The sequence below is a fragment of the Lampetra planeri genome, chromosome 37, assembly GCF_965212315.1.
Source record: "Lampetra planeri chromosome 37, kcLamPlan1.2.h2, whole genome shotgun sequence".
NCBI lineage: Eukaryota > Metazoa > Chordata > Hyperoartia > Petromyzontiformes > Petromyzontidae > Lampetra > Lampetra planeri.
In genome coordinates this window covers 4652254-4666518 of record NC_136143.1, presented here as the reverse complement: position 1 = coordinate 4666518, position 14265 = coordinate 4652254, and the positions used below count along the sequence as shown (strand labels likewise).

Sequence of the window (14265 nt, the reverse complement as noted above, 5' to 3'; positions counted from 1 at the left end):
TGACTCTGGCTCAACCGAGCCGGCTCAGAGCCACGCTCAGCCTGAGCATAGCAACACACAGAACACTGTTGCGTGTAGACGCGAAGACAAAGATCCCCTCGTAGAGCCGTAACGTGCTTTTGTCGGGGGCGAGTGCCGTTCTCGAAGACAGGGAGAGATGGAGTGAGAGAGAGCCAGCGAGAGACAGAGAAGATAGAGCAAGAGAGCAAACAATAATGAGAGAGCAAAAGAGAGAGAGAGAGAGAGAGTGAAAGGGATAGAGTGATAGAGCCAGAGAGAGACACACAGAAATAGAGATAGTACTTGCTCCGGCAGTACATATACTAAAATTGGAACGATGCAGATAAGATTAGCATGGCCCCTGCGCAAGGATGACACGCAAATTCGTGAAGCGTTCCATATTTTTTGACGGAGAGCTCTGCATGCACATATAAGCTACCCGTCGGAGGCCGTTTGACTGGGAGAAGGGCTGCGTGCAGATGCAGCACTTGTCGTAGTTAAAAAAAGAGAGCGAGAGAGAGAGCGACATGGAGTGGGAAGAGAGGGGGTACAGAGAGGGGGGGGGGGGGGCAGAGATGGGGGTAGAGAGAGAAGGAGAGCAGAGCGAACAATCTTTCGTTAAATCTTTCATTTAAAAAGAGGGGGGGGGGGGACGAAATGATGAACGAAGCAAAGTGCCGAATACGCCGAGCATCTTTTTGTTTCCTCTGATCGTAAAAAAGAGAGAGAGAGATAGGGAAAGATAGCCGGCTCCGAAGTCGATACGAGGGGGGGGGGGGGAGTTGAGGTCTGAGGGCAGAGGGGAGCGCACGGAACGATTTGAAAGTCGCGGTGGTCCGATCGCTCAGCGCACAAGCAGGTCATCGTATTCATTATCATGAACTGTCATTAGCTATTGTATCTTACCGGGTGGATATATGAGCTCTTTTTTCAGAGGTGACCTGGCCACACGTCATGTGAAAGCTCATCGAAGTGGCTTGATCATCACCATCATCACCACCATCATCATCACACGTGGTAATTTATTGCAGTCGACAAATAACTCAACACACGGTCACATTATATTCTGACCGTGTGTTGAGTCTAAATGTGTAGAGGGGGGGTCGGGGGCAAAAATTGGAGGAACCCTGAGAGCAATCGAAGCGATCACCACGGGGGGAGAGAGAGATCACGCGGATTCCAAATATACAATAACAGGCATCGTCAGGGTACGGGATGGAACTCACGAACTTCCTGCATATCAGGCGACGTGTATGGGCGAACAAAAATAGTTGTTTTGCCCCTCCTCCCGACACCCAAACTAAAAATCCAGCGTGGTTGAAATATGGCCAAACGCTCCGCACGGGTGCATGGAGGTCGCGAGGGGAGCGAAGCCTCCACCCGGTCGGAGCCCCGTGCCAGTGGTTCTTAACCCGGGGTGTACGCAACCCAATACAACAGGCGTCGAGATCGAACCCACGACCTCCTGCATACCAGGCGACATAGTCAACATCTCGCCACCGTGACGCCAATTCATTAGCAAGCAGCTGCAGAGGAGGAAAGCTCGCTCACCCACCTCCTCACCCACATTCCCCACCCCCTTTCCCCACCACCACCACCACCACCATATCCTGTATACCGGGCGAGGTAGTTAACATCTCCGTGGCACCGTGGCGAGACAACAGCATGGCGGCCGCGAGGGTCTCTTGGTGCCAGGACACGGGGACGAGCGTTGCTCCTCTGCATTAATCAGCTTCACCAAGGAGAAGAACCACATCGCCGGGGGGGAGATTCGCAACTCCCCATCCTCCGCCCCCCCCCAAACCTTCGCCAATTATTCCGAGTTCCATCGGCGAGAGCCATACGGGCAGATCCAACTCTTGACCTACTGTGCAAAACCCTCGTGGTATAAAAAAAAAAACTCAACAATAACTCAAAAAAAGCAAGGATCATTCGCCGCTGGGTCGTTTTTTTTTTCATGGAATCTTCAAGAAAACGAAGAAGACGTTGCCACCGACGATGGGCCGGTGCGCCATGTGTGTGCGCTCGTGCCGTTTGTGCGAATCTTTTGTCCGGGGGTGAAGATTATTTTGCAACCCACAGCTCCCCCTGTTGAATATCCGGCCAAATTTATATCGCTTCTCGCCTGGCGCAGCAGCAGCAGCAGCATCCGTTTGCTTGCTGTACGTCCAAGGGTTTTGAATGAAATGTCCTAAATGTGCTGGTCCGACGGATGGAATTGTTTCCAACTGAACCACGATTTTTGCACAGCGCCATTCACACACAGTATGGACCACATTTTAACCCAATGTGGCCTGCGCTCCTGCAATGGAGGAGGAGGAATGGCAAAACTACACGGACTCTCTCTCTCTCTATAGTAGATATTTTTGGATTAGATCGCGTAAATATAAACGCGTCGTTAAACCCGCCACCACCCGAGACAACCAATTAGTAAGGCTTGTCACGTGAACAAAACATGCCAATTTGTTACTAATACAGCACTAACCGGTGTGTTGGAGAGTTAACCCACAACATTTGCAATTCGAGTATGACGTTTCGCCAGTAATTACACTAGCATCATCAGGCGACAGCCAGACTTGTGAATAAATCCTCCTGTTTCTAATTGGCTGTGTGGGGTGATGACGGCTTTAACGACGCATTAACCTCATTTGTTTGATTAACCTCTATCATGGATAATTTTGGTCGCGAAAGCCTACGTGTTGAGCTCGCTCTCTCTCTCGCTCGCTCGCTCGCTCTGCTAAAGCCCTCTCGTCGTACTCTTAGTTCTTTCGGTAAAGTCACGTAGGTAAAAAATGAAATTAAAATAATACAAAATAAAATAAAAATCACGACGTTTCGGAGGCAACACCAGACTCCGTCATCAGGTGGGACCGTCACAGCCAGATTTGCTGCATCAAGTGAGGCAGAGATTCAAGATGCAAGCTCTTAAATCCAAATCCCCCACCCCCTTTTCCCACCACCACCACCACATCCTGTATACCGGGCGAGGTAGTTAACATCTCCGTGGCACCGTCACTTGATGCAGCAAATCTGGCTGTGACGGTCCCACCTGATGACGGAGACTTGTGTTGCCTCCGAAACGTCGTGATTTTTATTTTATTTTATTAATTTTAATTTTATTTTTCACCTACGTGACTTTACCGAAAGAACTAAGAGTATGAATCCTTTGCAGTCACGAAAGCTTCAAATCTAGAATTAATACCCTCTCGTCGTGACCAGCAGACGTTGGCGTCGACCTCCTGAACAGATTGCTGTGTCCAATCACGTGCGGGAATAGATAATAATAATTGTGATGAATAATTATAAAATTTCAGTTTGACCGCCGCGCGATGAACATTTATGCGTAGCACGTGGGGGGAAATGTGGGGAGAGCGCTGCCTTCCGGGTCTGTGGACGAAATGCCATTTGAAGGGATCTCGGATGTAGTTATGTGACACCTCTTCCGCGGGTCGTTCTCTCGCACGGGGGTTTGCACTACTCCGCGAGCGATCCGCAGGGACAGTTTGTCTCTCCAAACACGACGCCAATCGTACAATCGGAAGAAAAAAAATCACATCTATAGATACTGGTTTTCGCACGCCCGTAATGTCTCATTAAACAGGCGACGTAATACGTGTGTTCTTCTTCTTGGTTCTTTCGGTAAAGTCACGTAGAAGGGAAATAATAAAATAATAAAAATAAAACAGACCTGGTCTTCACCTGAGGACGGCTGTTTGCGTTGTGGCCGAAACGTCGTGAGAATTATTTAATTATGTTTTATTTTTATTATTTTATTATTTCCCTTCTACGTGACTTTACCGAAAGAACCAAGAAGATGAATCCCTGCAGTCACGAAAGCTTTAAATCGAAATTTAAGTGTGTTCTTATTTACATCTATTACATTATTTAGTTTTTTTCTCCATCCCTCCCCCGCTACCCACCGCACCCCCGCTTCACTGAACTGTGACACAAACAAGCACAATAATACAAAACAATCAATAGCCTCTTTGGCCAGCGAGACATGAACGTGAAAATGGGCTCGAGTAAAGAGATCTATGAAGATGGAAGTGTGTGTGAGCGTTACTGAGGTCAGCCCATGGGGATAGAGGTTTTAGTTTTCTCTCCCTCCTCTCTCTTCTCTCTCTCCCTCCTCTCTCTTCTCTCTCTCAATTCATATCCCCCAGAGCTGCAGAGAGGAAGGCAGGATGGAGGTGGTGGGAGTACGTACGAAAGTTGTTGAGCGGCCCAGGGGAAAAGAGTAAGGATGTTGCATTTTCACAATTGGGGGGCGGGGGGGCAGGGGGGTTGGGGGGGGGGGGCTAGAAGGGGAGTGGAAGAACACAGTATGGATTCGCGGGGCCCAACTTCGAATTCCGCTTTGCAGACCAACAGTGACGGCGCTAGGTATAAGTAAAGCAAACCAAAGCAAAAGCTCAGTGTCCCAAGTAGCTCAAGGACGGGGGGGGGGGGTATCGTATTCATAAAAGATATCGCTGCAGAAATGCCAGCTTCATACAAGTGGCGGAGCATCAGCGTCCTCCGATGGTGCTAGGACTAAATAAGCGAGCTAAATCAAAACCTTAGGACCGCAAGTAACTCAAGGGAGTTCGATCGTAATTAATTCACAAAAAAATTTGCACCGATAATCATCTCGAACTTAAATCCCTGGAGAATAAAAAAAGAAGATCTCAAATTTGTTGCAATGACACCATTACAATACCTTTAATGAATTAATGTATCACAATAATTATTTCACGCAAACGTGATATTGTTTTTTTTTTATTAAGCAGTTTTTTTTCTCGCACATAATGTTCGGCAGTCAAGTGATGCACCAACAAATACCGTATTCTCCAGATCATACGTCCCCCCTCCACACCTATATTTTCAGTTGGAGGTGCGTCTTATACTCTGGTAGGTGTGCGCGTGTGAAATGACCCTATTATCCGCGTTATAAGACGCTCCGTTTCATAATAACGTCACTTCATTGGCACGGGGCACACGCTTTGTGCGTGCGGCGTACTTTCCAGAGTTTTCTTTATCCTCGGGAGAATACGGTAATTTCAGCTTAGGGCCCCCAATGGACTGGCACCACCACCACCACCAATGTCAGCGTGGGCCTCTATCACCCCCCTCCCCCCACCCCCCCCGACTTACTCCCCCAGCCACCCCCCCCCCACGCCGCCGCCTCCTCCTCTCAAAATCCACGATGTTCTCCAGGTGGAGCCTCGCTTTGCTTCAGCTGTCAATGCGATAGCAAAACTCTTTTATTTGGCGATGTTTAAACTCTGGAGTTGTTCTTTTTTCATATCTCCGCGCAGTGGTCTCGCTGGGGGGGGGGGGCGTGGGAGCACAGAAAAAGAACTACTGGATCTTGCGCGCCGCTGTGCTCAAAGTCCAAATGACACCCAAAAAAATATTAAAGACGCAAACTCAAAAAAAATTAGAAGAGACGGGGAAAAGTAACATTTAATCTCCAAATCTCGCCAGTTCCACGGGTAACCCCCCCCCCCTCCGGATCTGTGGGCGCCATAAACTGAGCTCTTAATATTAAAATAGCGTGAGCGTGGGAGTAGACACGCAGCCACCCAGCCACTCAGCTCCCCATCCAGCCACCCACACGTTTATCCAGCCACCGACCCGCCCAGCCACTCAGCTACCAAACCACTTATCCTAGCCACCCAGCCACCCACGTCTCCACATAGTCACCCACCCGCCCAGCCACTCACAGACCCATCCAGCCACCCACACATCCATCCAGCCACCTATCCACCCAGACACTCAACTACCCAGCCACTCAGTTACCTATTCAGCCACCCAGCCACCCACCCCGGCGTCTACACAGCAACCCACCCAACCAACCAGCCGGCCATAATAGACGACGTTTCGGGGGCAATTACCCCCCTTCATAGCACATTAACCAATGACCGTTGTGCTCAATTGTGTGTGTGTGTGGAAGAGAAACGATGGATGTTACCTTGGGAACCAGGCACGGGCCGTGGCGGTGGTGTTGAAGGAGAAACGAACGCGCCGGAGGTAGAGGAAACGGCGAGTGACCGCGAATCGGTGGTGGCTCGGCAGGAGATGGCAGACGTTCGTCTGCGAGTGGGATAGATGGGCGTCTTGCACAGGAGACTGTTGACTTTTGAACAACTTTTATTGCCGCCAGCAGCAAAAGCACTGGAGGCGATTTCAATATGAAATACACAAAGTCACCAGCAACACAAATTAAAACAAACGCTACAAATCGACGCGCTGTGGCACTAAAAGCACCGCGCACAATACAAAGAATAGTCACGTGGTGGTGGTGGTCATCGCGCACGCCACGGTGACGAGCGAGCGCTTCAGAAGGTGAACACGAGGGTGCCGTCCACGCTGGTACAGAGGGCTTTTCCGGCTCCCCAGCGTTAGAAGAAGACGTGCACATCACCGACATGTGTGTTGTATGCGTGCTCCAGCCGGAGCCGCGCCTTAAGCAGGCATCTGAACACTGGAAGCACAGAGCAGCCGTCAGTGTCACCCTCGCAGGCGAAGTTGGCGAGGTCATGGCGCTTGTTAGCCAGGTAAGGCACCACCCCATATACGAAGCTGCTGTTGTAGAAGTCTCTTTCGTCGGTGCCTCGGAAACGCAACAGTCGCAGTTGGCTTTTGTCCCCGTGTGTCATCATCATCATAATCATCATCACGATCCATGGTGCAGAGAGCCCGCAGTTTGATAGGTGTCCACTGCACATTCCGTGGTTTGTTTCCACTTTCCTCCGTCTTGTGGACACATCTCTCTGGCACCAATCTCTTCTGTCGTCATCAAAGCCATTCTCTACTCTGTAGTTCTTTCGGTAAAGTCACGTGACTTTACCGAAATAACCAACGAATTTGGATTCCTGCAGTCATTCCTGTGGTTATCCATCCTACAGATGTGTCCAAATAGCGCCAGTTTCTGTCTAATCACTGCCTGCATCATCAGAATGTCCTCTTCTATATGCAACCTTTATCCTACGTATACTGTGGTCACTATTTGGGTCCAGCTTAGATGCAGTATCAATCTGTAGCAATACATTTCGAGTGCCAAAACATAATATCTCTGTCTATTATATATAATGTGAATAAATAAAAAAAAAACGTTTAGTCGAGAACGGTGTGTAAAGGCACCGAACAAAGGCGTTAAACGCAAAATGTTGGATGAATTAAAAAGTAAAATTTGGGATGAGTTACAAGTAAAATGTGGGATGAGTTAAAAGTGAAATGTGGGATGAATTGCAAATAAAATGTAGGATGATTTGAAAGTACAATGTGGGATGAGTTAAAAATAGAATGTGGGATTAGTTGAAAAGTAAAATTTGGGATGAGTTAAACATAAAATGTGGGATTAGTTGAACGTAAAATGTGGGATCAGTTGAAAGTAAAATGTGGGATGAGTTAAAAATAGAATATGGGATGAGTTGAAATTAAAATGTGGGATCAGTTGAAAGTGAAACGTGGGATGAGTTGAAAGTAAAACGTGGGATGAGTTGAAAGTAAAATGTGGGATGAGTTGAAAGTAAAATGTGGGATGAGTTGAAAGTAAAATGTGGGATGAGTTTAAAGTTAAATGTGGGATCAGTTGAAAATAGAATGTGGGATGAGTTGAAAGTTAAATGTGGGATGAGTTAAAAATAGAATGTGGGATGAGTTGAAAGTGAAACGTGGGATCAGTTGAAAAGTAAAATGTGTGATGAGTTTAAAGTTAAATGTGGGATCAGTCGAAAATAGAATGTGGGATGAGTTGAAAGTTAAATGTGGGATGAGTTAAAAATAGAATGTGGGATCAGTAGAACGTAAAATGTGGGATGAGTTAAAAATAGAATGTGGAATGAGTTGAAAGTGAAACGTGGGATCAGTTGAAAAGTAAAATGTGGGATGAGTTGAAAGTAAAATGTGGGATCAGTTGAAAATAGAATGTGAGATCAGTAGAACGTAAAATGTGGGATGAGTTAAAAATAGAATGTGGGATGAGTTGAAAGTAAAATGTGGGATGAGTTAAAAATAGAATGTGGGATGAGTTGAAAGTAAAATGTGGGATGAGTTGAAAGTAAAATGTGGGATGAGTTGAAAGTAAAATGTGGGATGAGTTAAAAATAGAATGTGGGATCAGTAGAACGTAAAATGTTGGATGAGTTAAAAAGTAGAATGTGGGATGAGTTGAAAGTAAAACGTGGGATCAGTTGAAAAGTAAAAAGTGGGATGAGTTTAAATAGAATGTGGGATGAGTTGAAAGTTAAATGTGGGATGAGTTGAAAGTTAAATGTGGGATGAGTTGAAGGTAAAATGTGGGATGAGTTAAAAATAGAATGTGGGATGAGTTGAAAGTAAAATGTGGGATGAGTTGAAAGTAAAATGTGGGATGAGTTGAAAGTAAAATGTGGGATGAGTTAAAAATAGAATGTGGGATCAGTAGAACGTAAAATGTTGGATGAGTTAAAAAGTAGAATGTGGGATGAGTTGAAAGTAAAACGTGGGATCAGTTGAAAAGTAAAAAGTGGGATGAGTTTAAATAGAATGTGGGATGAGTTGAAAGTTAAATGTGGGATGAGTTGAAAGTTAAATGTGGGATGAGTTGAAGGTAAAATGTGGGATGACTTGAAAGTAAATTGCGGGAAGCCAGAGCGGCTTCCCCTGCTTGGGCAGAGCGCTTTCCTGGGTCGCGATGTGACCAAGTAATTGCTCAAACACGATCGTGAATACCGACACCGCATTTGTGTGCGGCCCTGAAATGAAAAGTATACGACCCGCGATCCTCCGAGCAACGGCCCTACAACGCAGGATCATCGGCTTTAGTTGCGTATTTATTACGCTCGTTACAGCCAGCTGGGACAGGATTGGGCCAAAACCTAAGCGCACTTTTTCACAGACTAAGGGTGTCTAACCTGACATTAAAACTAACCTCTCTTTCTGTTTAAGGCCTCGACACAGTGAGCTGTCTTTCTGTTTGTCATTCTTTGGAGGAGCATGGTCAGCCAGGTGAGGTGTTGGCTGTTGTGTTGGCCGGCTCTCTGTGTTGTGTTGCATTGTGTTTCTAAGTTGACTATGTTTGTTTTTTCTCATTCATTCTTGCCTGATGATGGTTGCTTGTGTTGCAATCGAAACGTCGTATTCTACTATTATTTGATTTTATTTTCTACGTGACTTTACCGAAAGAACCAACGAGTAACCGTAGAGTATTTAAAGAATGACAATTCAGAGGTAGACAACATATATCGTATGACAAAGATGAATACAAAAATATAACAAAAAAACGAATTCATTTAAAATAAAATTGCACGATAGAGGGTTTTTTGGGTTAGATTGCGTAAATATGAATGTGTCGTTAAACCCGCCACCACCCGACACAGCCAATTAGTAGAATTTGTCACGTGAACACAACATGCCAATTAGTTACTAGTACAGCACACCGGTGTGTTGGAGAGCAAACCGACAACATTGTTAAGGCCACGCTGTCGTTGAAGAATGTTTTAGGCGCCGCTGCGTAGAATTTTTGGTCTTTGTTAATGATCGTAAGTCAACTGTGGAAGCGCCTGGCACAACAACAACAACACTGCTACGAGTTAATTTACCCGTGGGTAGAGACAGATTTGGATCTCTCTCTCTCTCTCTGTCGCACGTGGGTAGGATTGGAGCCTCGGTGCGTGGCTCGGTGTTGGGAGGAAAATATTTAATGTACATCGCAGCGAAAATAAACATACAGAGACACAGCGGTGCTCGCGGCGTTAGGCGAGCGAGCGAGAAAGTGAGTGAGATGGAGTTTTTGTTTGGCGCGGTGGTGTAGCGGTTAGCGCGCTGCGCTACGAACCCGGGTTCGATTCCTGCTCACGGCCAACACCGGTGACGATTATCTGAATCGGTCTTGGGCCTCCCCTAGGTCGACTCAGCCTGTAATGAGTACCTGGTGCGCTGTGTAAACATTGCCACTGGGGAGACAAAGACGACCGGGCGTGGTGCTGGCCAACCAACCTCTCGTGTGCCGTGCTGGCCTTCATAGGTGCTCGCTAACAGCACTTGCCCCAACAGTTTGATATGGCTATACGAGGTATCATTGTCTTTGTATATATATGTATGTTGAACGTTTTTCGCACCGTACGTAACCTAACGTGATAATCCGAGGTGCGGTGGGAAGGACAACAAACTAAACACAAAAAGCAATTCTAAAGAAACGAGTTTCCAATCTAATATTCCAAAGCGCATAGCTCCAGTGTCTTCCTAACACGGGATGAAGGAGCGTTCCAGACGGCCGCTGAAGGGCATCTAAAAGCGCGCGATGCGGTGGCCCTCTTTGTTCGATGGCCTGCCAAAAGCCGCTGAATGAGTCAGTGAGAGATAGAGTGAGTGAGTGAGAGTGTGTGAGAGCGAGTGCGTGCGAGAGAGAGAGAGGGCGAGAGAGAGCAAGCACGCGGGTGCTGTTAATGCGCAGCTGTTAATGCGCAGCAGTGAATACGGAGCTATTGGTGCCGAATCGACCCTCGGGTGTGGGTGTCAGAGATTCGCGTGGCAGCGATGTTGATGAATGTCTCCACGCAGCTGTGGTCGCAAACCACACGCATGCCGATGGCACTTATCGCACGGAGAAAACAAAAACCGTCTGAAGTTATTTCCTGCCCAAGCGAACATTCATTTTCCGGTGCACATCTCCTGTTGATAGTGCGTGAAGCCGGTGGGGGAAATTCCACGTTCCTACGGCGGGGAGCGAGTTTGCTCACAGGGCAACCGCTTTACAGACGGAACGATGTTAATTGTATCGACCCTGCATGGATGATGGGCTCAGTCAACCGCCAACGATCAGGATTCTTAACTCGCTCGATGTACAAAGCTGCGCCGCCTGGCCGGGCCGGCTCACTTAAAAAAAGAATGTTTTACTAGGTAAGGGGCCGTCCATAAATGACGTCACGCACCTAGGGCGAGAGGGGGGGTCAGACATTTGTGACGATGTGTGACGAGAGGGGGGGGGGGGGTTGAGAAATGTGACGTCACATCAAAATGCGCAAATTTAAATAAATATAGACAACACGTTCTACTTAATGAAATATACTTTTTAATAAATGTTTTTTCCTACATCAGAGTGCAGCGCCACATTAAATACGCACTACAATGACACTAGTTTAAAGCGATTTGAAGCATGTTTTATATTTTTTTGTGGGGGGGGGCAGAGCTTTGTGACGTCATATTTGAGGAGGAGGTCTAACTTTTTGTGGCGTCGTGTGACAAGGGGGGGGGGGGGGTCAAAAATCGTACAAAATCGCGTGACGTCATTTATGGACGGCCCCTAAGGCCCACTGAGCTGTATAGCCATTTTTAAGAAGCGACCTGGCCACAAATGATAGCTCAACGAAGTGGCTGATCGCGTGGAAATGTATAGCAGCCAAATACTCTCAACGCGCGTTGATTCCAAATGTGGAGGAAAAAAATCGAAGGACCCGGAGAAAAATCCACGCGACCACGGGGAGAATATGCGAAACTCAAAATATACAGCAGGCTTCTTGGTTCTTTCGGTAAAGTCACGTAGAAGGGAAATAATAAAATAAAAAAACATAATAAAATAATTCTCACGACGTTTCGGCCACAACGCAAGCAGCCGTCCTCAGGTGAAGACCAGGTCTGTCGGGGAGACAGCGTCTGGTCTTCACCTGAGGACGGCTGCTTGCGTTGTGGCCGAAACGTCGTGAGAAATATTTTATTATGTTTTATTTTTATTATTTTATTATTTCCCTTCTACGTGACTTTACCGAAAGAACCAAGAAGATGAATCCCTGCAGTCACGAAAGCTTTAAATCGAAATATACAGCAGCAGGCGTCAAGGTCGGGATCGAACCCACGACCTCCTGCATACCAGGTGAGGTAGTTAACATCTCGCCACCGTGTCCCCCCCCCCCCCCACTACGGGCAGACTCATGACTCCCCGGCAACTCTTACAAACATCGGAGCCGCTCCAGAGCCTCCCCGACTCCCACCCCCCAACTGAACCAGCGTGGCACAACGCGGTCAGATAACCAACACGACCCGGCCGCCCGCAGGGCGTGATTGTGAGGTGGCTCCCCATCCCTACTCTCTCTCTCTCCCTATCCAGTGACAAAGGGGCCAGCCGTACATGCAAGTTCACGTGTGCGCGCATCAATGAGCGAGCAAACGCATCGGTTTCGATTTAAAGCTTTCGTGACTGCAGGGATTCATCTTCTTGGTTCTTTCGGTAAAGTCACGTAGAATGGAAATAATAAAATAATAACGATAAAACATAATAAAAATAATTCTCACGACGTTTCGGCCACAACGCAAGCAGCCGTCCTCGTGAGAATTATTTTATTATGTTTTATTTTTATTTTTTTATTATTTCCATTCTACTTGACTTTACCGAAAGAACCAAGAAGAAAAACACGCATCGGTTTCAATCGGACGAAGCGATGCCTCTGCGACGTGTCTAATTGCCGGCGTCGGCCTTGGCGGGGTTGGCAGAATCGCTCAGTCCAATGAGAGAAAAAAAAGAAGGGGGCGATTTATTGGACGGACCTTGACGGCTGACACGACCCTTAAAGAGCGCGCGGGTTTACGTAACGGCGAGTTAGAATAATGGGCCATCGGCTAGACGGCGCCCGCGACTCTGTAATCGGGACTCGTGCGTGCGTGTGTGTGTATCTATATCAACCCGGGGGAGCGGTGGTGGAGCGGTTAGCGCGCTGCGCGACGATCCTGGCGACCCGGGTTCGATTCCCGTTCACGGTCAACACCGGTAACAATTATCTGAACCGTCCTGAGTCTCTCCTAGGTCGACTCAGCCTCAAATGGGTACTTGGTGCGATGTGTAAACATCGCCACTGGGGAGACAAAGGCGGCCGGGCGTGGTGTTGGCCAGCCACCCCCTCATGTGCCGTGCTGGCTTGCATAGGTGCTCGCTAACAGCACTTGCCAGAACAGTATGTTAAGGCTATACGGGGGATCTTTGTCTTCATACCTCCCCCCCCCCCAACACACACACTTGCACACTGCCGCAGATTTGCTTGACTATAAATCTGACAATGGCAGTTGGAGTTCAAATTAGACGCCGCCTTCGCAAGGGGGGGGGAGTTGTTGGAGGGGGGGGGCAAAGAGACAATTTTGGAAAGCATTCGATGGGGCCACGTGGCACACACGGCGATTGATTGCGCGATGGACCATGGCAATGCGTTCTCTGCAACTATCGCTCTTTCGCTGAATGGCGGGAGGACACGCTCACAACGCGAGGAACAAAGATGTGTGGTTGTTGTTGTTGTTGACGTTGTTGTTTTGGGGAGTAAAGGCCGAGTGACCTCAGAGGTCAGAGACGCTGAGCCGGCAACCGCCGAGCACCTGGGTTCGAATCCGGCTTTTCGCCACTGCCTACGGATTGAACCGAGTTCTCAAGTGCGGCAGAGTTGATGAGTGTATCGGCCCAGTCAACCGATGCCTCACGTAGAGACAATAGACTCACATAGACACCCAGCGACGTATTAAACCCATAGACTCACATAGAGACCCATGGATGTATTCGACCCATAGACTCACATAGAGATTCATACGCTCATGTAGACTGAGTTGTGATTAGTGCAGTGAATTTAATGGTCTCAGCCTGGTCAGCGAAGTAAATTCGATTGCCTTTCAACTTAATCTGAATACATTCCAGCGCTGAGAAGTTGAATATCGGATTGACCGTCACGCGATCATCTACAATGTGCGGTCGACCAGAGGTCACTTGGAAGTGATCTCCGAGGTAGCTCTGCCATAACTGCTTCTGTGGGTCATTCTCTAACACAAATGGCCCCGCTGTTCTGTGAAATGTTCTAATTGATACATCTTCATCTTGTGACACGATTGGGATACAAAACAAAATGGAGGGTGGGGGGGGGAATACATATTTGAACCTTATGGCGGGACCCCGGGGTCCCGAATAAACGGAAGTCAAAATCGTTATTAACGAATTTATTTTTGGCGACTCCGTCCCACCGCGCACCCACCTGGCGCGGATCGTTCTGTTGTCGTGTCGTCCAAGCGCAGCAACGAGGACGAATGCGCAAAAGAAACAAAACTTTGATTAGCGCATCGTGGAGAGCTCGTCGAGAGGAATAGATGACCGTGTCGTTCGCTTTCAACAGACGTAAAATGACGTCGCAACGCAGTTTATGCGAGAGCCGGGGGATTATGGGACCCCGGGGTCCCGCCATAAGGTTCATTTGTAAATTTCAATGAATACATATTTACGTAGTTTTCATTAATATATATAAATCTGCATTTATTTTATTTAAAAAAATATTC

At 47.6% G+C, this 14265-nt stretch overlaps 1 non-coding gene across 1 annotated transcript; it reads left to right on the top strand.

Annotated features, from left to right (window-relative positions):
• The first annotated feature begins 299 nt into the window (after positions 1-299).
• Positions 300-406, top strand: LOC144731102 (U6 spliceosomal RNA). Its single transcript, XR_013587909.1, has one exon. It is a non-coding gene; the product is annotated as a U6 spliceosomal RNA (small nuclear RNA).
• Positions 407-14265: the final 13859 nt, after the last annotated feature.